This window comes from Elephantulus edwardii, unplaced genomic scaffold, assembly GCF_000299155.1.
Source record: "Elephantulus edwardii isolate Elephantulus edwardi_28Jun2011 unplaced genomic scaffold, EleEdw1.0 scaffold00057, whole genome shotgun sequence".
In the NCBI taxonomy this organism is placed as follows: Eukaryota; Metazoa; Chordata; class Mammalia; order Macroscelidea; family Macroscelididae; genus Elephantulus; species Elephantulus edwardii.
In genome coordinates, this window is record NW_006399807.1 from 3,522,190 (window position 1) to 3,547,565 (window position 25,376).

Consider the following 25,376-nt stretch of genomic DNA (forward strand, 5'->3'; position numbering starts at 1 on the left):
ATCCGTTAGAATCATCTATGGCAACTTAAGAAACTCCTTACTCAGTAGAAAAAACATTTTATTCTAAGTTTCTTTTCAATTACACCTTACATATCATATATAGGAAACTCTGGTGGTTTCGTGGTAAGGAGCTGCTATGTCAACCCAAAGTTATGTGGTTTGAATCTAACAGCTGCTCTGTGGAGGAAAAATGGGTATTCTCCTCCTATGCAATTACAGCCTCTGAAAACCCACTGGATGGTCTGCTATGAATTGGTTCTGACTTAATGGTACATTACACCAATATAATGTGTATTTATAAGCACTTCAATATCTCTTTGCCAGACCACAAAAACCTCAGGATCTGGTGTAGTGGTTTTGTATTTTGGTTTTGAGAGCCCAGAATTTGGTGTAAGATATTTAAAATACATATGTGTGTTTAAACATGCTGAAATAAAGTTAATAAATCAATTTTAAGTTGAGGAAGGAACTGTACCCTAATTGTAATACTCATTGCTGTTGAGGCCTGACCCATAGTGACATCCATCAGGCTTCCAAGGATAATGATCTTAATAGAAGAACACTGCCCATATTTCTCTCTTAGAACAGCTGGTGGATATAAATCATGGACCTTTTGGCTACCAGTGTAACATGCTACAGACAGACTATGCCACCAGAATGCCCCTTGATTATAATGTGCCTCCGTTATTCAGGTGCAGTTTGAGTAAATAAATGAAAACTACTCAAGAGTTAAAAGTATCAGTGTTTACCTGCTGTAATTATTGCCACCTACTGCCAAGCCTTTGGGAGTCTCATAGCAAGAGTCAGGATCTGCATACCTTTTGCCAATTACTTGCATAAATTTTATTTGAGGGGAAGACACATAGGCAAATATGTATGTGCACACACAAACACATGCACTTTCTCTCCTACTTCTGCCATATTTAGGCAGGCTCTTACTGTCCTCATTCACTGTGTTAACGGGGCTCACCCTAAATGTTGAGTCCATCTGCTCAGAGAACAATGCCTCACCACAATTATCTAATCAGATTATAGCAAGTACCTAATACAGCATGACTGAGCAGGGTGAGGCTGTTCAAAGTAAAGAGAAACAGGAGGACTCAATGAATTATAAGGTCCAGTGCCAAAAATGTGTCCTACGTGTGAAAATACACATCTATATCTTTGGGAACTAACCGACAGGATAATGAAAATCGATATATAATTGTCTTGACATCCTAATTTGACTGAAAAAAAAATCTTAGTTTGGAATAGTCCAGGCAAGATGTGCAGATGTCTTGGCAAATAATCATAGGTTTGCAAAGACCTCTGGATTGCCTCAAAGTATGCATTGTACATTGGTACTCTTTTTGTATAATCCATCCAATATAGCCTAGTGCTTTAAAAACCAGAAAATTTCATTTTCTAAATGTTTTTCCCTTTCCCCACTAGCTCAACTCACCCAGTTATTCCAGCCTCTGAGTTAGACTGCCTGGTTAGGAGCCCTGATGGTGGTGTGGTCTATATGGAGGAAGAATGTCACTGTTGCCCCCAGACCTCATCACTCCTTGAAGAATCCTGATTATGTCTAAGGCTACCAGAACAGAGACCAGACCAGACAACGGATCCATGATAAGGCTCTCGGTGGCATAATCACAAAGCCCATCCCAAGTTGATTAATAGCCCCAAATTCTGAACAAAATACTTTCTTCCCTTGTTGTTGTTGTGTACTGTTGAGCCAGAACCAACCCATAGCTGATCCTCCAGCGGGTTTTCAGAGGCAGTTAATCACACAAGAGAAGATTGACCATCTTCCCTAGTCCTTCCTAAAACTCCCTATAAAAAGAAACTATCCTTGACTGCCTGGTATCATTTTGACCTTTTTCATGGTCACTTGATAACCCTCTCAGACCATGCAGTAAAACCTGTTTGGTATTTGGGACTAGTATCTCTCTCTCTCTCTCTCTCTCTCTCTCTCTCTTTCTTCTCTCTCTCTCCCTTCTCCCACCCTCTTCTTTTTCTAACACTAAGCATGAGACTTAACTGAAAAAACAGCACTTTGAATAAACCGGCTACTCCAAGGGAGAAAAATGAGGCAGTCCACTTCCACAAACATTTACAGCCTCCCTCAGAAACATGATGAGATATTTCTCCTCTGTCTTATAAGGTTGTTAGAAATTGAAATGGACTCAATAGCAATAGGTTTGATATGGTGCTTTGATTTTGTTTGGATTTGTTTCTGGAATATAACTACTTATGTTTGTGACTTTAGATCCAATTATACTGCCTCTAATGTTGCCCTGCTATGTATAAATTCTGTGCTTTGGTAAAGGAACTCTTGTGCTGTGCAGTGTGATGGGCGGATAAGCAACAAATCAATGGTTTGAATCCAACAGCTGCTCTGTGAAAGAAAGATGGAAGTCTCCTCTGTAAAGATTTACTACTTTGGAAATTGATGGTTGTTATGAGTGAGATTAGACTGGATTGCAATAGGTTCTTGAGTTACAAACTTTGATAAAGAGCCTTGATTTTACACAGTCTGTTAATAGAAGAGGTGGTAATTCTTAAATCACCCAACGGAGTTCTGGTGGTGTACTATATAGACAGTTGTGATGCTAACATGAAGGCAGCAAGCATTTATCTGGAGGTTTGAAGTAGCAGAAACTCTACAAGAGAACCACAGGCAATCTCTTTCTGTGTGGATTTATTGCCTCTGAAAACCTACTGGAGAGTCAGCTAGGAGTTGATTCCAATTCAATGTCATAGATTGAGTTGGAGTTAAACCACTCAATGGCATAGCAATCTGCTAAGGATACAGCTTAGCAAACTCTGTGGGGCAGTTTACCTTCTTACAGGAGGTTGCTATGATTCAGGATTCACTCATGGATACCCAATGACCCCCCAACAGGTTTGGAAATGTCTAAGATCACCTTAACCATTTTCTCATCATGAAGAGCCCAGACTTGTGAAAGCCACCTCCATTCCTTCAGATGCAAAGTTCACACACTTCAGTGGTAAACACTTCAGTGCAGTGTGCCAGGCAGGACTGGCTATATTTCCAAAATTCCATGCAAAATAAAAATGTGAGAGCTTTGCTAAAATGTCATTAAGAATTTTGAGGTGGTGACAACAAAGAATTAAATGCAATAATATATCCTTCTGGGCATAGAGTCTATACAACCTCATCAATTGAATACTACTCAAAGTGACCCTGGAACCATGGCTGAGAGGCCATCCTCTGTCTGAATTCCCCAGTGTGAAGAGGCTTACTCACCAAGTGCTCATTATACTCAGATGGCCTATCTGTACACAGAGAGATGCTGGGGGCCCTAACTATATGAGCACCAAGTGCTCATTCTGCTCAGAAGGCTGTACAAATCTGATCAGTTGAAGTTTCGCTTAGGAGAGAGAAGTAGGAGCAATAACCTTTGATTTCTTTGTTCTCTATGTTTTCTGATTAACCTCTTGATCTTTTGAGACCAAAATTCTAAATAGGCTATCATCATCTTAAAGACCAGGGGAAATTATTTCTGTACTTTAACTTCAGTATATGGCAACATATTAGAAAAAGCCATACTTGCATGAAGTTTGTGTTTTATGTTTGTTATAATCATTGGGAATAGAAATAAGTCAGGGAGCAACGGATTGTGCTATGAAATGACAGTCAGGATGGCAAGAGAGCTCTACAATTTTTCATGTGAACATTTGCAGGCATAATAAAAAATTTTTACCGTGGAAAAGAGAGACCAGGGGGGCTCCAGTTAAAGCTGGAAGACAGAGAAAACAATTTTTATCTCTACTCCCTCTTGGAACTTCACTACAATTGCATAGAAGAATTTTTAAAGCAATATATAAATCCATAAACTAAAAATGAACAGAGCAGTGTACAGTAGCAGATCAAAGATAAAGACAGCATTTTGGAAAAGATAAAGCGGATGGACTACATACAGTAGCTGATGGGCTGGAGCAAATATAGCCAAGAAAAAACAGGTCAAGGTTTGAACCTCCAAAGCAGGGGTCAAGAGGAAGCACTTTCATCTAAGTTTCTGAACCCTAGGAAGGCCTAAGAATTGACACTCATTACCTGAAAAGGTGGAACACAGAACACTGCCATGTGAAGATCCACTGAAACTTTGTTTATGTCCATTCTCCACTCTTCTTCAACTTTCTAGCCACCATGACAAATGAAAGTAAATTTACTCTGTAAATAAAATGAATTTAGGAAGATCTACGCAAGGAGATGTCAGAGAATGAGAATGATTTGCTATTCAGAAAATAAGAGGCTAAGTAAAAAGTGAGACTTACCAGTCTCCTCACCCCTTCATCATCTAGAAATCAGATAAGTTTAGAGTATCTAGGCCCAGCCTCAGAGATTGTCATTCCAGAGAAGCTGAGAAGTCAAAGAGAAAAGAATTACGGAAGATCACCCTCCAAATGATTCCTGCTGAGTTTATGAGATTAACAAAAAAAAGTGTCCCTGGTGTAGATGGCTAAATGCACTTAGGTACTAACTAAAGGTTGGAGGTTCAAGTCCACTCAGAAGAACCTTAGAAGAAAGGTTTATTCTTCTACATCTGAGGGGTGAGGAAGGCGGGAAACAATCTCCAGCCATTGAAAACCCTATGAAGCACAGTTTTTCTGTGACATACGTGGGGTCACCAAGAGCTAGAGCTGACCTAATAGCAAATTTGTGTTGGTTTCTTGATTGCTGTACAGTGAATGTCACCAGTAAACATGCCCTCCTCTTCCTTGTACTCATAGTTCCATCCGCTTTCAATAGTGTTCACTTATACTTACACTGTCAAAAATTACTTTAGAGTTAAGGAAAAACTTGTACCATTAACAGGACCAAATCAGCAAATTAAAAAGGAGGAGTGAAAGAGTGAATCAATACACAGAGAACAAAGATAATTGTGAGTAGCAGAAGGATGTGTCAATAGTCCAATTATAACCTATATTCTCAGAGTGTATAAAATAATACGGTATGATAATAATTTTACACAAGATGGTATCAAAAAGAAAGATTCCATGAACAAGAATGAGCTTTTCAAAATTAAAAATATTTCTGATAAACTATAATTTCAAATCTTTATATTGCCGTTTCTGATTCGATTACATTTTAGCCTTTTACTTATTCCTTTTCTCCCCGATGCACCCTTCCAGCAAAGTTTCTCGAATTTCTTGCATGTGTTTCTAGGATGTATTGCTCCTTCCCACTTCTCCATTCTGCCATAGACCTCTGTAACAAGCAGTAGGATCCCAGCTTCTGTCCTGTTTTCCTTTAAAGGTTAGCCCAGTAAACTCCTGCCCAGTAAGAGCTTGTGAGTCCGCAGCCCCTGCGCTGGCACTAGTTCTTTCTTCAGATCTTGTATTTGTCAAACTCTGTTTGTCTCTGTTACTAAAAGTTCATGATCTCCCTGGGCTCCAGCCCACTGTCTATCTTTTATGTATGTAAATATGTATAGTAAACAGTAAGTAGTTCTCAGTCAGCATATCATTCTTGTTATTTCAATAAGAGTGAGGACTTTGTCATATTCACATTGTATCCTCAGTATCCAGAAAAGCGTGTGGTACAAATCATTGTTAGATGCTGTCTAGGACCTCTGGTGGCTTAATGGTAAGAAACTGTGTTGTCCACCCAAAGGTATGCAGTCCAAATCCTTCAGATGGTCCACGGGAGAAAGATGCATAGTCTTCTGTCATGAAATTTACTGTCTCTAAAAACTCACTGGAGGGTCAGCTATTGGTCAGTTCCAACTCAATTGCGTATAACAAGCAAAACAAAACCGGGTGCCTTCTGGTCAGTTCTGAAGCATCGCGACCCTGTGCACAACTGAACAAAACAGAGCCTGGCCCTGCAGTCCTTGCTAAGTGTGAAGCTTTGTTGCAGCAACTGCACTAATCCATCTTGTTGAAAATCTTCCTCTTTTCACCAATCTTGTTGAGTTGTGTCCTTTTCTAAACATTATGTCCTTGTCTAGGGATAGCCCAGCTAGCATATCCAAACTACATGAGCTACTACTAAGTAGCATTCTGGATGTACTTATTTCAAGATAAATTTGTTTTTCCTTCTCGTCAAAGTTGTTTGTCTTTGGTATATTTAAGATTGTTCATCAATACCATATACACTGAACACACTGTAAATATTTATTGCATAAATGAATAAGTACTGTGTTGAAAAGAACTAAGATAGAAGGAAGAATATCTTCTGAATAAAGCTCTCTCAGCTCTGGTGACCTAGTGGTAAGACTGCTCGGCAATCCCAAAGGTAAGTGGTTTGAATTCCATCAGCTGCTCTGTGGGAGAAGGATGGGCAATCTCTTTCCTTTCAATTAACTGTCTCTGAAAACCCACCAGAGAATCAGCTATGAATCAGTTCTAACTCACTGGTATGCAACAACACAACAACAAAATTGAATAATCAGGGAGCTCTGGTGACCTAGTGGTGAAAAGTTGTGCTGCAATCCTGAAGGCACATGGTTTGAATCTACTAGCTGCTCCACCAAAGAAGGATGGGCAATCTCCTCCCTTTCAATTCACTTCATCAGAAAACCTGCCAGAGGGTCAGCTACAGGTTGGTTCTGATTCGATGATACAACTACAACAAGTCCATGGATACATACCCGTGATTCCTTTAGCAAACACGCATGAGATAGAACCAATGAGAAAGTTAATGTAGCTACTAACATTAACACCCTATTGGTAATAGTCAAGTATTAAGTGGCTGCCCACATGATTTAGCATTCATCTAATGTAATGTATTGATTACAACACATAGCTACACTCCATCAGGTTTCTAAGGCTATAATCTTTATGGGAAGACATTTTCCATCTTTCTCTCTTAGAGAGGTTGATTCAATCAAACCACCACCTTTTCAGTTTAACAACGCAATAGGTAATGCACTACACCATATATTATCTACGTTAAAGCACTGTTGTAAGTTAAAAAGAGTGCTAAAATAGTTCTCAGGATTTAATTGATCAGCACGATGCATGGAACATGGATGTCTCAGGCAGCCTATGTGATACAGTAGGTTAAGCATTGGGCTGACCACCAAAAGGTGGGCAAGTTGCCCCGACTAGCTACACTGTTGGAGGAAAGAGAAGCAACCTGTCTCTCACCTTTGGTTAGCAATCCAATGTTCAACCTACTATATCACCAGTGCTCTATTTATTACCTTATTTGAGCTATCCTGATATTCTTTTTTGTTTTGCTTGCTATGCGTCAGAGAGCTGGACAATGACTGGGGATGATAGAAAGAGAATTGATGTATTTGAGTTGTGGTGCTGGAGAAGAGTGTTCATCCTAGAGAGGGTGAAGCCAGCTTGTTTTTTGGAAGCAAGGATTCTGAGGATTCATATTTCAGGCATGCTGCAAGGAGGAATCAGTCCTTGGAAAGGGACATCATGCTTATAAGGGTGGAGGGACCAGAAAAAGAGGGAGACCACCAATAAGATGGATTCATAGTGACTGGGGTAATAAGGGTAGGTGTGTCAGAGACAATAAATTTGGCACAGGATAGAGCAGGCTTCAGGACTGCTGAACAAAGGGTCACTATCAGTTGAAATTGACTCGACAGCACATAACAACAATAACAACAACAACAATAACAACTGTCAAGTTGGAACTGACCCATGGCTGAATCTTCCAATGGGGTTTCAGAGCCAGTTACTCCCACAGGAGGAGAATGCTCATCCTTCCCCTGCGGAGCAGCTGGTAGATTTGAATCACGTGCCTTTGGGATTTTAGCACAGTTTCTTACCACTAGGCCACCAGAGCTCCTAATAGTCAGTTAACATAAAAAATAGTAACATAAAATAATTTAAGTATTCTTCTAAAAGATTAGTCCTTATTAGTCCTCATAATTCCCTTTTGGTGTATATTTTGAAGGCTATTCCAGCATTAAAAGGAAAAATGGATGTGAAGATTTCTCTATGATTTTATTACCTTGTGAATGGAAAGTAGATAAAAGGGTGCTAAGGAGCATGACTTTTAGTAACAATATACTCAAGATATGGTATTCATGGTAACATACAGTATTCTGGGTTTGTTTGTTTTTTAAACACATAATTCTATGCAGACATCTGGACATCGGTCTGTGGTTAAGACCTTTTCTCTCTCCCCTGGTCTGGATTCCCACTATGTTTTTCTCTTTTACTCATAATCTTTTATCTGCTTTTAAAAGACAGATTTTCTCTCTCCCATCAAACCCACTTCCTGTGTAAGGCTGGAGCTGAGGGGCTGCAGTAGGGCCTGTACCTCCTAACAGGCTGGGTGAAGGGGGCTGCCAGGTGATGAATGGATGCATGTGGAGCAAGGTAATAAACCAGCACCCCAGTCATGTAATCTTCCATTAAAATGAAATGCATACCAGGCATGCGGCATTTCTGCAGCTTGTACCCTCTCCCATAGAAGATCATGAATAAAAGAGGGAAGTGTACTGCTGACAGATGCCAGCATGCATAAAGGACACTTCCTATAAAGGCAAAGCTCCGGCTAACAGATGGACTAAAGATGTGAGATGCAGAAAGATTTACCAATCTAAATAATTCAAGGGAATGTCGTATGGCAAGCCAGTGCTTTTCGAAGGGAGCCAGCAGAAGGTGCAGATGGAAAGGCAGGCCAAGTCTTTCCCATAAACCCATTAAGAACAGTACTTGTCTGAGCGACAGTATGTCACAGAAGGCCCAGGGAGAGGCCAGCAAATGAGAAATTTGCTTCTACAGTTTGTCCCACAAGGTCAAGAGCATTTTTAATAGTGAAGGTTGAGGCATTTAATGAGGTTGCAAAAGGGGTGTTATACGTTTCATTGTCAGTCCTCCAGCCCTTGTCCATTCCTGACTTCTTTGTCTTGTGAGAATCAAAATTACCAAAGGCAAAGCTGTGCAAAATCTTGTGAGCAGACTGCAAGACTCAAACTTCTCAGTTCTTAAGAGTCAGGTACAAAGTCTGAACCCCAAGGCCAAATTACAGGTGCCAGCACCACTTACTATAAATATGTCTTAAAAATACATGATTATCCCCTCTCTCCAGGCTCCATTTGCGTTCCCTGTCCACCCACTCACGGTCTACTCGCTCCCAAATTATCAAGCCTTGTTAGATCACACTCTTGTCCTTAACTCTTTCACGATCAAATTATTTTCTGCAGTGAATTTTATTTGTTCCCTTGTGCTTTTAGTACTGGAAGGCATGCTGAAATCAAAGGGAAGGGGTTTTTTTGTTGTTTATTAATTTTTAAGAATTTGTATAGAGATACAATTATGTGGGATGTATACCTCCCAGGTAGACTCTGGTGGTAGGATTGACGGGATAAGACCATATCTTCAGATTTACGCAGTTATGCAGGTTCTCATCAGACAGTAGAACACACTACAACTGGTATATTAGCTTCCTAAGAAACCTGAGAGGCTGAAAATATTGGTTTGTGATATGTCTTGCATGGGCTGTAAAAAGGTTGAGCTGCCTTCCAGATTGTATCATGAGTAACTGAAAAATAGAGTCATGCCCATCCCTCGAGCTTACCAGTAGCATTTGCCACTGAGTTGAGTTCATATGTGTCAGAAATTGTTGAGTAGAACTGTGCTCCATGGAGTTTCCAGTAGCTGATTTTTAGAAGCACAAGACCAAACCTCTCAGCCAAGAAGCCTCTGGAAAGATTGGAACCTCCAATTTCTCATTTAGGTGCCCAATAAATACCTCTTGCTAATGAGACCTTTCCAATCTAGAGGAGTGGTAGCCTCAGAGCTTGCACAACATGCACTCACTCACTCACTCACTCCTGACAACGTGATTGTGACTTGTAGTGATCCTGCACAGCAGAGTACATCTCTCTCCTGGGATTCTCAAGGCTGTACATCTAAATGGGGAAAGACTGCCTCATTGTTTGTGGTTCACCGTATATCTTTCAACTAGCAACCAGGGAGCCTCACACCATGCACAGTTGTTCTAAAATATCAACATCTCAGGTAAGAAGAGACAGGCCATTTTCTAAAGTTCTTTGGACTAGAGAGTTGGAGAATCAAACATCCATTCAGTTCCTCATCAGTTGGCTAACTCTAGATTAAGCCAATACCTTTTATTCCTTTATTCTAAAAATCCCACCACAAAACCAAAACCAAATCACACACACAAAAAAAACAACCCTGAAACAACAGATCACTTAAAAACATAACATCTAAGTCACTTTTCAGTTCTAGTTCTCCCTTATATTGGGATCCAATATAAGACTTTCAGTTGTCTGCACTATCTATCTGGTCCATAGCTCATAAAACTCCACCATGGAAAGATGTTCACAAGCATCTTCCAAGATTAAAATGTAAACACCAGGCAGTAAGTTTATTTTAAGTTAAATTAAAAAGACTGCCTTTTACTTTTGAGGCTGGGCTCTTGTAAAAAAATATTTTATTTCGTTGATCTTTATGCAAAGGGAAAGAAATAGTAAAATAATAGATTTTGCTTTGTTTTGTTTAATAAAACAAAATTTGGCAACCCTCTTGGCGCTCCCTGCACCTACCACACAAATCTTTTCTTGCTGTACTCACAGTGCCCTGCAGCTTTAAGTTTCCAAGGCTTTAAATCTTTACAGAAGGATAGTGACCATGTATTTCACCCCAGGATGAACTGGTAGATTTGCACTGTTGACCTTTCAGTTAGCAGCCCAAAATTCTACATTACCAGGGCTCTTTTGTTGCTATATTGTTGTTGATTGCTGGGAGTGGAGCAGGACTCACAGCAACACTATGAACAAAAGATCTGAAGCCTTTCTATCACATAGTCGTTTCCCAAAGTTCATAGAGTTTCCAGAGGCGTTTAGTAAGTGGATGCCATTCCTGCTTCCAAACCTGGGTTAGTTTTGTTGCTATAGTTATTTGAATTTCATTGGTTGTAAAATTTAAAATCTTTGAATTAATGGTGAAACCTTGAAGGAAGACCGAGATCCTTTCGTCACTGAAAAGATAGCACTAACATTCACAGGGCGTAGTCTTAAAGAAACAAACATTGGGTTTATGGATTTCTGTGGATTTCCATGAAATCTTGTTTACTAATTACAGAAATTCAAATTCATCAAAAGCTATGCCGAAGCCAAAGTCGGTGACTGAGTCCCAAATTTCCAGTTGCCAAATTAGGTCAAAGAGTTCCTTTTATTTCTCAAATTATTTTCCAACCTACAGGATGTCCATACTCCTCTACCCTCAATCTACTTCTTTGACAGCTACAGCAGTTAATAATCTAAGCACAATCAAACAAAGGCTCAAGGGAAAAAAGTAAAAAAAGGTGCTCTGAGGTGTATTCTTCTTTAAAACCGAATAGTTTTAAACCATCTTTAATTTATCCAGCTTATTTAGAAATACAAACTATCTCATAGCAAGACCATTACTTTGAAATAGTGAAGGTTATGGTAAGGTTGACATGTGACTGTGATATTCTCATTTGACAATTATGAGGTAGTCATTCCCTTGATGAAATCTGACGCAATGATTCCCCTTCCTTGATGGTATCTGATGCAATATGATAATTTCCATGATGAGCCTTTATGCAATGTAGTAAGGTTCATAATGAGATTTGCTTTCAACAGCCATCATTTGAAAGTGTTTTTCACTGTATATATAGAGGTTTTTCAGTATATATATACACTCTGTCTCTGTTGGTATGAAAAGTCTCTGAGTCCTATTGTGGCTGGCTGGATGCCTCTTGCTGGAAGCCAATGAGAACTTGAAGCATGGTCAGACTTGCGGTAATACAGTTATACAAGTGTTCACTGAACCCTGTGACACTGATGTATCAAATGTGATAATGCTTACCCATGGTGGACAGTGTTTGGTGGAGCTTCCTGATTAACAAGCTTGGAAGCAGGAGTGTCATCCACTTTCACAATAGCTTGCCTCTGGAAATGCTATGGACTTGGAGAAACGATGAAAGTTATACAAGTGTTCAGGTCTTTCATTCATAGGGTCGTTATGAGTTGTCTACGACTCAACAGCACACTATATATATATATATATATATATATATATTTAAAAGTATATCCACTTCCTAAATAACATGCCTCCAGAAATTCTATGAACTTTGATAAATGACGATAGTTGTAGAGGGGTTTCAGGCCTTTTGTTCATAGGGTTGCTATGAGTTGTGCTCAACTTGAAGGCAATAAACAACATATATCTATATCTCAAAGCTGTTTGGATCCTGCTTTGGTTCTTTATCTCCAGTTCTTGGACTTTAAGAAACAGGTTGCCATACATGTTGACTTTGGTTTTGTCAGTCATCATGGCTATATAAGAAGCCACACTCCCATGAACCTAGGACTTGGCCAGACTTTATAAGCTCATAAGCTATTTCCTTGAGAAATAGCTTGTCTGTCTCTGTATACCTATCTACCTACCCATCTGTGTATTATATGTTGTTGTTGTATACAGTCCAGTTGGAACTGACTCATAGCAGACCCTCCAGTGAGTTTTCTGAGGCAGTTAATTGCATAAGAGGAGATTTCTCCATCCTCTTGTGGAATAGCCAATTGGTGGATTCAACTTGTGTGTTTTGGGGATTGCAGTGCAGTTTCTTACCACTAGGCTACTAGAATATTTATATATTTCACTGGTTTTGTTCTGTTGAGAACTGAGCCTAAGATCCTTACATTATAGTATAAACCAGTTGTTAATTTATTCTTTAAATTTTAAACTACTTCTTATTACCATTTCTTGTCTGTTGATATATAAGCAGTGTATATGCCAAAAGTTTGGGAAGATATATTTTTCACAAATTTTTTGTAGGATTCTTTTTTTTCTTCTTGTGTGTTTTAATCATGGTTTTCTTAAATTTTCTTTGACTTTGACCAATTTATAGTGTATACTATTAAGGGCAAAAATACAAGATTTTGTAGCTATGATAGAATAACCATAGTTACCCCCTGCTTCCTTGGCATTGGAAACAACCAACCCCTTTCTTCTATCTCTTCAGTGATCTATGATTCCCATTGGTGAACAATAAGGTAATACTTCACAGTGTTGATATCAGCTTATATTTACTTATCAGATCTCACACAAAAAAATACAAACCCAAAACCTTTCACGATACTGACAGTTCTTCATGGCAATGTTTGTTATTCTAGACTTTCAAGTTGGATCTGACTACTAGCTGACCCTCCAGTAGGTTTGCGAAGGCAGTAAATCTACACAGGGGAATATTGTCCTTATTTTTCTTGAGGACCAGCTGGTGAATTCAAACCATGTGCTCATGGGGTTGGCAGTGTAACTCCTTATGACTAAGTCACCAGAGCCTCCAATGTGACCAATTCCATTACCAGTTCTCATAAATCAGATATTCAGGAAGGCAGATATCACTCTCAGGTCAAGTGTTCATGGTTAATCAGTAAATAAATTGCTCCACCCCTCCCCCCTCCCATCCCTTTCAGGGCATTTCCTGTCTAATAAAAAAGGAAATTCTATTTATTAAATTATCAGAATTAGAAGACTGAATAATCTTGACTTCTAGGTCGTGCAAAGTTCCTGAGGAAGGTGCTAGATTTTATTTTTATTTATTTGTTGATTTTTCTGAAGCACCAAAGCACTTATTAACTAGGAAACACCCAATACCAAGCCATCAGGAAGGAGCTGGTGTAAGCAAATGAAAGTTAGAGCAACGTAACTTTAAATCTGGCCTGGCTGTGCAGAGGCACTCTACACTTTGGTTACTGTAAAGATCTTATCAATATACAATATTATTTCATATGAATCAAACGAGAAAGCTGTGAATAGAAAAACCAACCAGTTAACTCATGTATGATGTCAAATGTTACTTCCTTAACGAACATCTTTTTCATTAAAACTTTGCGTTTATGATTTTGAGAAATATTATCTCCCATGTTTCCCATCACAATTTAATTAAAAATTTAATTTCTGAAAGGCCTGTTACTTTAAACACTTTAGTATAATTAAATAACAATACAAACGGTGGTTGTTGTTGTTATGTGCTGTAGAGTTGCCTGTGACTCATAGTGACCCTATGTACAACAGCCCTAAACCCTACCCTATCCTGTGCCAATTTGACTGTTTCCTACACACCTACCCCCATTCCCCAGTCACTAAATCAATCCATCTCGAGGGTCTTCCTCTCCTGCACTGTCCATCCACCCTCCCAAGCATGACGTCCCTCTCCAAGGACTGGTCCCTCTTTGCAACACGTCCAAAGTATGTCAGATGGAGCAGCCCGGCTTCATCCTCTCCAGAACAAACCTGTTTGCTTTCGTAACAGTCCATGGTACATTCAATACTCTTCTCCAGCACCACAGCTCAAAGACATCAATTCTCCTTCTATCATCCCTAATAATTGTCCAGCTTCTGATGCATAGCAAGTGATTGCAAAGACCATGGCCTGTATCAGGCGCACCTTAGTCTCCAGACTCACATTGTTGCTCTTCAGTACTTTACACCTGATCTTAACCAAAAGGCTGCTAAGTGATGCTCTTCAGTACTTTAGAGAGGTCTCTAACCACAGACTTTCCCATCGTAATACATCTTTTCATTTCTTGACTGCTGGTGCCAAGAGTGTTGATTGTAGCATCAAGCAAACTAAAACTGTGAACAAGCTCAATCTCTTCACCATCCATCATGATGCTGCCAATTGGCCCAGTGGTGAGAGCCTCAATCCATCCTAAAGACTGCAGTCCCTGACCTTTCACAGCAAGTGCTTCAGGTCCTCCTTTGTTTCAGAAATATTTATAGATGCTAATATTTCTTTGTTTTCAAGAATCTCAAAGAAGAGAAATCAGAATAGTTCTTTGTGGAAAAATGAAGGCAAGACATAAAATTCACATCTTGAAAGTTTCTACAAGGTCTCCTCCAATACCCAACCAGTGAGAATTACCAGTTTATTAGCCCTACTCATATGTAATATGATTTTTGGTTTCTTACTCCTAAATAGTCAGACAAGAGATAACCCATAATTATTAGAAATTTGAAGTACCTATATAACATGAAAGCCAAAAGTCAATATATTAAAATTAAAAGAAGGAAAGGAAAGTTGGAGAAATATGGAAAATAGAAGGAAAAAGTTCTATTAACTACTATCTAAAGATGTTAATTGCATGCATGAAAGGTTCTATGTATAAGAACTTTTAGGAGGAAAAGCCATAAAGAATGAAAATAGGAAAAAAAATTGAAAAAATGCATAATGATATCTGAATAATGAGATTTTTAGAAAAAGAATAAAAATACAGATAAGAAAAAAGCAGAAAAAAATTAGTATAAATATATTTTCCCAAAGTCAAGGAAGTAAATTTTGATACTGACAAGGGCCATTGTGAGCACATCACAATGAATGGAAACAAATTTCCACTATGACTCAGAATAGTGAAATGGCCAGAATGATCTAGACAATATTTCAAAAGGAAAATAGCTCTCATACAAGAAACTTGGAATTGGCAAAGCATTTTATGTCATTAAATCTCATCAGAAGCTTGTGGAAAAGGTAGAAAGCAGAGAAGCTATGTCTTCACATTTCCATCCAGAGTTATTACTTAACTAATCAAATGGTAAAAGAGAATGAAGACACATTCCATATTAGCAAGGAAGGTCTCAACATTTTATGTTCCATAAATATTTCTCAGGAGCTACAGGAAAATATCATGCTCTAGTGTCTTAGTGGTAAGGGATTGTGCTGCCAACACAAGGGTACACAGTTCAAATTTACCAGCTGCTCTGCAGGGAAAAGATGAATATTCAACTCCCATGTGACTTTACTGCCACTGAAAGCCAGCTGGTGGAGGGTCAGCGATGGGTTGTTTTTGACTCAATGGTACATAACAACAACAACAACAACAACATAAGAAGGAACCAAAGACTTAAAAAGCAGGGAAATGAAGATCTAGCACAGGAGAGAAGCAAAGGACCTTCCGTTGGTGCTCATGTGATATGCAAGCAGAGCAACTCTTTTATGAGAGGGAATGATGGAAGCAGAGTCAAAGAGGACTAAATATCTTCTAAATAAACAGACAAGACAAACCAGGTCAGACCTGTAGCTTGCATGCTCTGCCTGACCATTTTGTGGGATAGTTTTAAGAATCTATCTGAAAGTTTCAGTACAACATTAGCATAAAATCATAGGAAACGGAAGCATTAAGAAGACGATAATAATTAATAATTGAGGAAAAACATGCTGAGCAAGTACGGTCCAAAATAATCTTAGCTGAGTAATAATTACCTAATCATCATAACATAAACATGGTTTATAGATTTCATAAAGAATTTGTGGAACAATTACCTAGGTTTTATAGATTGAACTATGTCCTCTACAACTCACTCAAAACTCAATTCATTTCCATGGAATCTCACTAACTCATAGCTGACCCAGCATTGTGATTTGGAGACAGTAAATCTTGTGAGTAGAGCTGCCCATCTTTTTTCTGCTTCTAGTGAAAGGAAGCTTCTGCTTCTTTTTCAAGCTTCTGGGGGATTCTCAAAGCCAGAGAGAGACCCCTACAGACCATACCACTAGAGCATCCGCTTCTAAAATTATGCTTTGTAAATTCTAACCTCCAGACCTGTAGTAATAATCTCATTTGAGAATAAAATTTCTTTGTTATGGTGATAAAGCAGCGTTATTGTTGGGTGCATTTGAAAACAGTCTCTTTTGAGATATAAAAGAACAGATTAAGCAAGCAAGACAGGAATGGACGCAGTTCATCAGATAACTAAGTGCCCAAAAGAAGAGGCTTGAGCCTTCCTCGAGAGCCAACAGAGGCAGTACTACCAACACAAAGGTACACAGATTTAACCCACCAGTTGTTCCATGGGAGAAAGATGGGCAATCTCAGCCCATGCAATTTACTGCCTCTGAAAACCCACTGGAAGATCAGTTGCGAGTCGATTCCATCCATGGTAAACAATAACTATGCCGGCACTTTAATTTTGGACTTCTAACCACAAGAACAACAACAATCTTCAAAAATCACAAAGCACCAATAGACATTCTTTTGGTATTTCTTTCTTTCAGCTAGGAACCGTCTGAAATCTGCAATGATATCCCTGGTGCCCCAGCCCATTTGAGCATATTACTAGGAGGTGCTATTCCTTGGAGAAATACATGATGCTGGGAAAGGTGGAGGGTTAGTGAAGGCTAGCAAGACCCTCAACCAGGTGGATTGACATGGTGTCTGCTGCCATGGGCTCTTGTGTGTGTGTGTGAGGAACTATGAGGATGCAGTATAGAACAGGTTTCAAATCTTTTGTTCATAGAGTCACTATGAGTTGTACTTGACTCAGTGACACCTAACAACAACTACCTTCTAAAGTATGAGAAAATAAAATTTTGCTTGTTAAAGCCATACACTTGTCATATTTCTATTACAGCCACGCCAGTCAGCCAAGACAATTGGGAAGAGGGAAGAGAAAAATGTGTTTTTTCTCTCTCTCCCCGCACCCCCACGTGTGTGTGTGTGTGAGAGAGAGAGAGAGAGAGCAAACACAATCCTCATATTATACAATATAAAGTCAAAAGAAAATACCTAAAATTACAAAATGTTAAAATATCAATATGCATAGAGTATTATACAGCATGGAAATAAATTCAAAAATAAATTTCTTAAAAAAAAGGTTGAAAAAGGAATTGCTTCTTAGAAGTGGGCGTTGGTACAGATTCAGACAGGATACCACTATCTTTCATTGTCTTACAGAAATACTTATCTGTTCAAAAATGACCATATTTTATATGTTGTTGGTGGTGTTTTTGTGCTGTCGAGTTGGAAGTTACTCATAGCTGACCCTTCAGCGCTAATTAGAGGCTAACAAATCACCCAGGCGATGGCTCATCTTTCTCCCCTGGAGCACTGATTGATTCTTACCTTTTGCTTTTGTGTTGACAGTGCAACTCTACTACGTGGCCACCAATGGTCTATATGTTATGACTTGTCCCTCATAACATCAGGAATAGGTAATTCAATTTTGGGGTAAATGTGTGACAAATAATTAAAATTTTTAAAAAGCTACTTTTCAGATTCGTTGGAACAAAAACAAATCCACTATTTTTTTTTTAATTTTCAATAATGGACCACTGTACATAAAGTATATACGTTGTTGTTGTTGTTGTTATATGCTGTCGAGTCGTTTGCGACTCATAGCGACCCTATGTACAACAGCCCTAAACCCTGCTCTATCCTGTGCCAATCTCATTGCCTCTGACACACCCATCCCGATTACCCGAGTCACTGAATCAATCCACCTCATAGAGGGTCTTCCCCTCCTGCGCTGTCCCTCCACTCTGCCCAGCATGATGTCCCTCTCTAAAGACCTGTCTCTCCTCACAACATGTCCAAAGTATGTCAGGCGAAGCCCCAGAATCCTTGCCTCCAAGGAGCAGCCTGGTTTAACCCTCTCTAGGATGAATCTGTTTGTTTTCTTGGCAGTCCATGGTACATTCAATACTCTTCTCTAGCACCACAGCTCAAAGGCTTCAACTCTCCTTCTGTCTTCCCCAGTCATTGTCCAACTCTCTGATGCATAACAAGTGACTGCAAAAACCGTGGCCTGTATCAGGCGCACCTTAGTCTCCAGAGAGACACCGTTGCTCTTGAGTACTTTAGAGAGGTCCCTAACCGCAGACTTTCCCATCGCAATACGTTTTTTTATTTCCTGGCTACTAGTGCCAAGAGTGTTGACCGTGGACCTGAGCAAACGGAAGCTGTGAACAATCTCAATCTCTTCACCATCCATCCTGATGCTACCGATTGGTCCAGTGGTGAGAATTTTTGTCTTCTTGACATTGAGCCTCAGTCCATATTGAAGGCTGCAGTCCTTGACCCTCTACAGTAAGTGCATGAGGTCCTCCTCAGTTTCAGCGAGCAGGGTTATGTCATCTGCATAATGCAGATTGTTGATAGATTGTCCACCAATCCTAACACCACGCTTCTCCTCATAGAGCCCAGCCTCTCGGATAATCTGCTCTGTGTACAGGTTGAAATGGTATGGAGACAGGACACATCCCTGGCCTACAGCCTTCCCAATTTTGAACCATGCAGTGTTGCCCTGCTCTGTTCTGACGACTGTCTCTTGGTCCAAGTACAGGTTTCGCATTAGCACAATGAAATGTTCTGGCATTCCCATTCTTCTCAGAGTCAGCCACAGTTTGTTATGATCCATGCAGTCAAATGCCTTTGCATAATCAATGAAACACAGATAGACATTCTTCTGGTATTCTCTGCTTTCAGCTAAGATCCATCTAACATCAGCAACAATATCCCTAGTACCACGACCCCTTCTAAAGCCAGCCTGGACTTCTGGCAGTTCTCTGCTGATGTACTGTTCCAGTCGTTTTTGGATAATCTCCAGTAGAATCTTGCTTGCATGTGAAATCAATGATATTGTTCTGTAGTTTCCACACTCAGTTGGGTCGCCCTTCTTTGGGATGGGAACAAATATAGACCTCTTCCGGTTAGTTGGCCAAGTGGTTGTTCTCCAAATTTCTTGGCACAACTTGGTGAGCACATCCACGGCAGCATCTGTTAGCTGAAATATGTCAATTGGTATACTATCTATTCCGGGGGCCTTATTTTTTGCTATTTCCTTCAAAGCAGCTTGAACTTCTGCCTCCATCACCATAGGCTCTGGCTCAAATGCTATTTTATTAAATTCTTCTGTATCTGCCAATTCCTTTCGATACAATGACTCAGTATATTCCTTCCATCTTTTTTTGAAAGTATATATGACCATGTGAAAAAAATTTCCTAACAAAAGAAGTATTTGGAGTGATAATATCACTTTAGTTGAAGAAACAAATTTTCTAATATATCCATATACTTAATTATAGACCCATTACCCTCACCTCCCCTTCAAAGTTCCTATTTACGTATGTGTCAAATGAAGATGAGGTTACCAAGCCATACAAATACAATTTGTGCCATCACTGCTACCCTGATAGTTGGTGTTTCAAACACACTCAGTAGGACAGCAGAAGAAAGGGTTGGCAATTTACTTCTGTTGATATAATAGCCTAGTCAAGTGGAAACTGGAGGAATCCCAAAAATATGGCATGTAAGTCACTCTTTAGACTCAAACTTAATTAACTCATAATTTTATTACTCAATTTTCAAACAATAGCTATATAAAGTTAACAATAGTCCTTGGGAGCTAGGCACTCCTCAGAACAATAAATATTCAAGATAAAGAAGGCAGCATTTTCCAAAGGGCCAAGTTTAGATGACAGGTCGGGCTAGAAAAGGAAGCCTGGAAATAGGAAACACAGGTAGGAAGAGAGATGAGCAATGCTACATCATGACTATTGTAGTTAGTGTCAGGGAACTGAATGAGTATGAATTGCTGAATGGAAAATGGATTCATCTGGAAACATCCACCTAAGTAATAATATTTTCTCATGTTGCAAGGAGGTACTGGTCCTTGGAGAGGGACATCATGTTTGGCAGAGTGGAGGGTCAGCACAGGAGAGGAAGACCTTTGATGACATGGATCAATTCTGTGAGTGGAGTGGTGGGAATGAGTGCATTTGAGACGGTGAGGTTGGAACAGGATAGAACGGTGTTTAGAGCTCTTGTACGTAGGGTCGCTATGAGTCACAAGTGACTCGATGGCACATAACAACAAACAACGAAAAAATGATTATCGCTAAGAAAATTCTATGGAGTATTTCTAATCTGTAACTCATGGGGTAAATATGAGTCCAAATTGAGTTTACTTTACAGTAATTAATAGTAACAAAATGAAGTAGAAAACTGAGGACAGTAAGTGATTCATACAATAGATAGTAAAAAAAAGGAAATATCTATTCGATATGTATTCTGAGTTTGGTACTATGATGCATACTAGAGATCTCAGATTAAAAAAGTATGTTCCCTCTATTTCTTGACATCAAGGAAAAATAAAGATAGGAGGGCAGGAGGTCTATGAAGGCCAGTTCTTCAAATTTGTCAAGCAAATTACTCAAGCAAACTTGATTGAGAAACTGCATTGTTCGGTCCACTGTTCAAGGCCAGAGAAAGCAAATGCACGTTATCTTGAGAAACAGATCTTTGTGTCTCTGCTGGTGGCCAGAGAGGAGGCTTAGAAAGTCTTTCATCAAATATTTGCTTTGAAAATTAAGAGTAATTATTTTTTCATGATTTAATTTAACTGAGTTTGTTCTACCTGTGCCCCCACCCCTCACACTTCACACACACACACACACTTGTTTGTGTAGGAGTGAACACAATGTGAATTCAAATTGACTCATTAAAAAAAATGGACCGTCCGTGTAACTAGCACCACACTTATTCTTTCATGTCAGAAATACACTTAAAATATATTTTCAATATCAGTCCAACTTTTCTAAACCTAATGTCTAAACTTTGCCTGACAGAGAACAAGCACACTTTCTGACAGCATTTCCCTTGGAGGTCCATGTTGTCAGACAACTTTAGCCTGATCAGGCCCTCTGCCTAAGATGGGGTATCCTTCCTAGGCACCAAGGAACTTCAATCTGTGCTCAAGGATTGTCCTGCATGTGTTATAGATCCTGGATTCCCTGCTGTCCTGACAGCAGATGACAGATTTTCAAACCTGGCTTTCCAAAAATGAGATTCTGCTCAATTAAAAGGAACCCTACATTAGGCTTTGTGCAAAACAAAACAAAAATTTTGCTGCATTACATTTTACCTGTGCATAAGAGTTACTAATATTCACCGCAACCAGACATGAGTACCACAAGATCAAAAGGTTCTGGATTATGATGTCCAATGACTTCATGAGCAAAAGCCATCATCTGCACACTTCTTAACAGTGAGAGGGCTTCTCTGGAATTGCTTGTTTAGTGGCATGGGGCAGTAAATGAAATACTAGGAATGCACCCAGGGACACATCTAAAATAATAATTAAAACAAAATCCTTGCTCAAATGGAACTTGTATTCTAGTAAGGATAATTAAACAATAAATGAATTGAGCAAATTATAATAATGTGTTATAAAGTAGTAAGTTTCATAAAGGGGAAAAAATCAGACAAGGAATATGGAGAACACCACAGACAAGTTCCTGTTAGGGACCATCAAGTTGACTACAACCCGTAGTCACCCTATGAACAGAGGATCTGAGCCTTTTCCTTTCCTGTACATCCTCATCATCTCTAATAGAGATGATCCTTGGATGCAAGGATTCTGAAGCTTCATCTGACATACTTTGGATATGTTGCAAGGAGGGACTAGTCCCTGGAGAGGAACGTCATGCTTGGGAGGGTGGGGGGACAGTGCAAGAGTGGAAGACCATCGATGAGATGGATTGGTTCAGTAAATGGGGTAATGGGTGTAGGTGTCTCAGAAACAATGAGATTGGCACAGGATAGAGCAGGATTTAGGGCTGTTGTACATAGGGTCACTATGAGTCACAGATGACTAGATGGCACATAACAACAACAATATCCTGTGACTTAAAGGGTATATTTCTATTGAAGAGTTAAAAAACTCACACTAAGGACGTTGTGGTGGGAGTCCTGTGAAATTCCCATAAAATGCTCTGACACTTCAATTGCTACTCTACTCTCAGATTAATCGTTATTTCCTCAAGGAAACTTCTAGGCTAACTATTACACTTTAAACTCTCAATGCTATTGAGTTAGAAACAACTCACAATTGATCTTCCATTGGGTTTCTGAAGCTGTAAATTCCATGGGAGGAGATTGTCCATCTTTTTCACTTGGAGGATTTGAACTGCCAGGGAAGCATGACCTTTGGGCTAGCAGTGAAATTCCCTGGGGTCTAGTCTATCAGAGCTGTCTTGACACTTTAAAAGTAGAAAGATTTTGGAAGATGAGGGAGAACACTGAAGAAAGAAATTGTATCTTTCTCTAAACTTTATTCCTTTGTGCAGGTTTAAAAGGAAAGAAAAGAAACAGCGTACACACGTGTACACACACAAATCAATCAAAACCCAGCTACCATCATTTCTCTCCCAACTAAGGGCAGCCCTAGCTATGTGCGCCAGAATAGTTATGACTCAGAAGGGTTTCATTGGTCGATTTTCTAGAAGCAGATATCCAAGTCTTTCTACTCAGGTTTTACAAACATTTAAGTTTAAAGAACTAACCTTTTGATTAGTAACTTTTCGTCAACCTTTAGTCAGCAGCTAAACGTATCTACCACTTGTACCAACCAGGACTTCTAAAGATCAAAAAAACAAAAGTAACGCAATGCTATAAAGTTAATTTCGACTTATGTTTACTTTACGTGTTTTGGAATAAAACAGCTCCTTTGGGTTTTCTTAGCTATAATCATTATAGAAGCCGGCCACATGCCTTTTTCCACAGCACCTCTGGGTAGGTTTGAACAAGTCACCTTTAGATTAGGCAGCTGAATGTAAACTATTTGAACTAACCTGGATCCTTTCCAGCAGATGGACTGCCAGGAAAACAAACAGATTCATCTTGGAGAGGATTAAACCAAGCTACTCCTTGGAGGCAAAGATTCTGGGGCTTCGTCTGACATACTTTGGACATGTTGCTCCTTGGAGAGGGACATCATGCTTGGGAGGGTGGAGGGACAGCGCAAGAGGGGAAGACCCTCTATGAGATGGATTGATTCGGTGACTGGGGTAATCGGGATGGGTGTGTCAGAGGTGGTGCGTTTGGTGCAGGACAGAGCAGGGTTTAGAGCTGTTGTGCATAGGGTCGCTATGAGTCGGAAACGACTCGAGGGCACATAACAACAACAACAACAACAACACCTCCTATGTTTCAGTCACTCTAGTCACTGTGCTAACCTCAAAATCTATGTAGAATGTTTATAAACAGCATTAAATACAGGAAGTGCATTTGTTCTAGTCTTACATTCTTAAACAAAACAAAACCACCCAAACCACCAAAACCAAAACCAAAAAAACCCCACCAAATACCAGGGGAATTGTATGCATAAAGCTATGTTAAAATATCCAGTTAAATTTATACTAAAATTTAAATAGTATGTTGAGAGATACAAAAGCTGAGAGACTCTTAGCCACATAAAGGAACCATATTTTTTTATATTCTGTACAAAGCTATTTTCACAGTTTAATGAGTAATCTGAAAAAAAATATGGACAGAGTAAGTGAATTAACATTACCAGAAAAATGTTACACTTTGATATTTCAAAAGATTCGCATCCTTCCATTTGTTAGGTATATGTGACAGCTCAGTTTTGGGGACCATGTATATTACATAAAGTAACTATCCAGTGACTTTAAGATTGTGTTCCCTCATCCAGGACAAATGTTCTTCATTCTCCTTTTCAGCCTTACAAGTGCGGTAGATTTCTAACTCATTGTTGTCAAGTAGGACTGACTCATAGCAGACCAGCCATTGGGTTTCCAAGGTTGTAAATTGTAAGGAGGCGACTGGCCATTTTTCTCCAGAGAAGAAGACTGTAGTCAATTCATCTGACAAAGCGGTTCAGTACAGCACCCTATGGATATTCCAGCAGAGCTCCCTTACAGAAGGTGCCATCAGCAGTACAGACAGGACCACACAAGTGAGTTACAAAAAAGCCAGTACTTTCCACCACCTTTAGCCTGTTGGAATAGTATCCGAAAAGCCAGCCTTGGATTTGGGGGGCATATTCCAAAGGATTTTATCTCATTTACGAAAACAATGCCCTGGAGAATATAACATTTGAAAGTATTTCACTTTTTTTGCAAATTGGGACGTTCAGAGCTGTCACTGTTTTTGCCACATGCACAGAAACCCACAATTGTATATATAGATGTAGGGGCCCACCTTGAAACCCCAATTTGAGTCAAGGATTTATGGACTGACTGTTCGTTTCTGTTTTCTTTTGCGGACAATTCTCTGTAATGTCTTCCCTTTCATGAGGTAATTTCAGCGAAATTGACTTTGAACAGCTGAAAGTTATAGTGTTAATTACACTCAATTTCAATTATAATCATTAATTGGTCTCAGTCATTAAAGGGACACCTGGCAGCAGGCAGTCACACTGCAATTTGGGCAAGTAGAGGGTAGGTCCTCCAAGCTAGCTGATTTGTTTGACCTGGTATTTGAATTAAAGCAAAGCAAAACAAAACACTTTAAAACCTTAAATCGGTAACACCTTAGAGACCAGCTTTTGATCTTGGCCTGTTTTGGTCTGGGATGCCATTCTGGACATGATAGATGAAAATGAAGATTCTTAGAAAAGAATGGACAGGGAGCAAGGGAAATTGGAAGAGAGCACAAATCAAGAGTGTGAAAAATATGAGCAAGAGGCCTGAAAGACTACTGCTAGTGACTTTACACTTTTTTCTTAGATGCTTCACTTGGCTACCTTACACATACTTCAGATCTTTGGTCAACTTGTTTAGCAATGTTTTTCTTTGTCTAAAAGTACTTTCAAGTATTATATTTTAGGGCATTATTTTTATTGTAGGAGTACGCAATGAGGGTTGCAGAGTGGATTATATT